Source organism: Octodon degus, unplaced genomic scaffold (assembly GCF_000260255.1).
Source record: "Octodon degus isolate 3935 unplaced genomic scaffold, OctDeg1.0 scaffold00093, whole genome shotgun sequence".
NCBI lineage: Eukaryota > Metazoa > Chordata > Mammalia > Rodentia > Octodontidae > Octodon > Octodon degus.
In genome coordinates this window covers 5,342,228-5,345,590 of record NW_004524669.1, presented here as the reverse complement: position 1 = coordinate 5,345,590, position 3,363 = coordinate 5,342,228, and positions in this window count along the sequence as shown.

Below are 3,363 nucleotides of genomic sequence, written 5' to 3'. Positions count from 1 at the left end.
GTGACTGTGGATCTCCCCAGAGGCAGGTATGGGGAGGGGATGGATATGGTCCGGATGGGAAGCTTTGATTTTACTGCTCTTGACAGCATTATGCTCAGTAACCAGTTTCAGAGGCTGGAGCAGCAAGAAACAAAGGGGCTAGAGGAAGGGAACAAGGGAAGAATTTCTGAGAAGGCATGGGGAGGGAGGTGCTCTGAGAGGCAGGAGTTGGAGGGAGCCAGAGGAGAGTGGCAGGATTGGAAGCTACTGGGAAAAGGCAAGGCTGAAGGTCATTCTGTGTATTTTGGCAAGATTTGGTTATGTAATCAAATAACATGAGATGTGGAAATTTGTTCATTTTTTTTGGAGTCTGCAGCTAGCTGTTTTAACACCTTGCCCTTCCCACTATCTCTCAAAGTACGTTCTAATCTAGTTCCAGCCACCTCTGCAAAAGTTCATCTACAATTTCATGTGGTTTGAGGGAATATCTAGACACAAACCATAGCAGTGACAAACCAGATATTAATTTTTTTAAATGAATCTTGGTGGTAGTTATAACCTAGACTACAATTTCCTTTATGCTTCTTTAGTTGCATAATATTTAACTTTTGCTTCAACTACCTTTGGTGTGTACTTCAAATATTATTCTATTTCATTTTGTAAACTTGAATGACAAAATTGTTTCTCATCCTATGTATGCTCAGAGTGAACTGTTGAAGAACGCTGTGTAACATTTATCAAATAAAAACTTTGATTAAAAAAAAAGTAGGTTCTACTCTAAAGGCACAGCGGGATTTGATTGGATCCCAGAGAGGTTAGGGCTAGAACCACATGCTCCTTACTACTCTGCCTGGCCAGCCAACAGGGGGAACTTTTGAGAAAAATAATATGACAAGGATAAGTCAACAATACCTATCAATTATAACTATCAATACGAATAGTCTCAATTCAATCAAAATTGGGAGGACTAGGAAGCGGGTTGCAAAATGGGTAGCTGAATTCCCTCCCAGCTCAGGCTTAATTCCACCTTCATTGGGGGTGTTGAGAGGAAGAATTTTAAATTCTGTAGGAACCTGATGAGTAAGATGAAGAGTAGATTATAAGGAGGCAGCTCAGTGGGGTGGTATAAAAATAGGATTCTTGGAGCATGCCAGGACTTTTTTTTTTTTAATGCCAAGCATCTCAATTACCAGCTCAGAGCAGCAGGCACATCAGAAGGAAAAGGGGTCACCACATGCCATGCCGGCCCCGCCCCTGGCCAAGCAGAGGCGGCCACTGAGTAGGATGTAGTGGCCCACGCCTATAATCCTAGCGCTGGGGAGGCAAAAAACAGGAGGATCACTAGAGTCCAAGCTGCATAATGAGACCCTTACCATTTATATGTAAAAAACAGGGGGTGGGGGTGGAGGGGAAAAAGCCAAGCTGCTGTTGAAACAGGTGAGGCTGAATTTCAGGAATACCCTTTGACCTTCCTCCTTGAGATTTTCTTACCTTGACTATGCAGAGAGAGGCCCATCGCGGTATCAAAAGCGGAATCCCTTCTTCCATGGCCTGGGGTGAGCCCATGCCTTTAATAGTGGGCTCAGGTCGCTGGGGTGGGAAGGACCACAGGAGGGGCTTCAGGTATAGGGCTGTGCTGGCTGAAAGAGCACTGGGTTAGAACTTCGTGGAGGGTTTGGGCGCTGGAAACCAGGCAGAGCGGGGGAAGGGGCAGAGCTGACTCCAGAGGCGGATCCCCTGGCTTAGGACAGAGGGTGTATTGTCCAACCAGAAGGTTGCTGCTGCTGCTGGGTGAGAAGCAGCAATTTCTTCCAAACATTTTGGGGAGGCGGGGTGAGGAAAGGCAAATCCCCTTTTGCTTGTGGCCCTGGGGGCTACAATGGTTGCTGAGAAACGAGGCTTATTTGACAAATACTGCTTCCCAAGAGCAGATGTGTATGTAGCTCTCACTTCCTGAGAAACCAGATGTGAGCTTGTATAGCACTTGAGGTGACGCCCTTAGCATGAACTGAGACCCTCATTGGCTTGGGACCCAAAGCAGAGCCTGATTCTGCTAAGCCAGGCCATGTGTCTGGAGTACACATGGCAGCCAGCCCCGTCTGGACTCTGCCCCATGTTGCTGGCAGCGCATTTGAAGGAGGCTGGTGGTGAAAGCTGACCACCCTTCCCTTCATGCAGCTGGCTGGGGGCAATGTCCACACGTGCTCTGGGGTGAGCACGCTGCCATGCCAGAGCCTCGCTTTTCCCAGATTTTCAAGCACCCTCTAAAGAATACAGTAGGAAAGTTTTTTCCTGCCTACCCTTTCTGTGCACCAAACATAAGCTGCTTTCAATAAATCTTCCCCAACTTGTCCCCCACAATCAATGAGGGGCTTTGAAAGGAAAGCTGGTGGATTCAAATGAGCCCTAGACCAGCTCCTGGAGTGCAGCTATACAGGGTCCTCCAGGCGATACAGGCACGGGGAGCAGGTGGCTTTCTTCCCTCAATTTATGAGCAGCATACTTTGCCTCTCAGAACCCAATTCAGAGCCTCATCACTTAGCTCTGCTAATTCTAGGCTCAATGGACTTGCTAAAAACTAAGAATAAGAAAGCAGCTTCTTTAATTGGCTGGCAAAGCCTGTCACTATTTTCTCTTCAAAAACTCCTTGGCTCAACATCCCCAAAGTGTGGTATCATGGGCATCTTTTTGTCCTCCACTTCCTTGCAGTGACCTTATGGAATCTCTGCCACTGCTGCAACTCCTTTCCTGCCTTGCAACAATGACCAGTCTGTCCTTGGAGCCATTTGGAAAATTCCCATTGTACCTGCGCCATGACTCAGAAAGCCTCTGTGGGAGCCTGCCCATTAGCTCAGTTGTTAAAAGTTCCTGCTTAAGCAAAGCAGTCAGACTCTGAATTCTGTGGTTCGATTTCCCAGATCCTCATATCTTACCAGACCTGCACTTAAGGAATCTTGGGGGTGGGGGCATAAGCCTCCATTCTGGTAACCCAGAGCTTGGAGTTAACCGTATCATGCATCAAGCCAGGATGGGGGTTGAAGGAAGCACCATGCCAGTGCCTGTTCATCTCATCACTAAACAGTATAGGGGGCTGGCGAGATAGCTCAGTAGAATAAGCACTTGCCTGGCAAGCGCAAGGTCCTGAGTTCAATCCCCAATACCAAAAAATAAAATAAAATTAAAAAATAAACAGTATATATAGAACTCCAAGCTTGCTCAGGCAGGTGACAAGTTAGCCCAGGCCAAATATGTTGGAGATGGGAGCTGGAGCTGGATGATTCTCCCACCCTGTTTTGGGGGCTTTTAAGAATTGAATTTCTGGGCTGGTGAGATGGCTCAGTGGTCTAAAGCACCTACTTAGAACAAGCTTAGCAAAGCACAGGG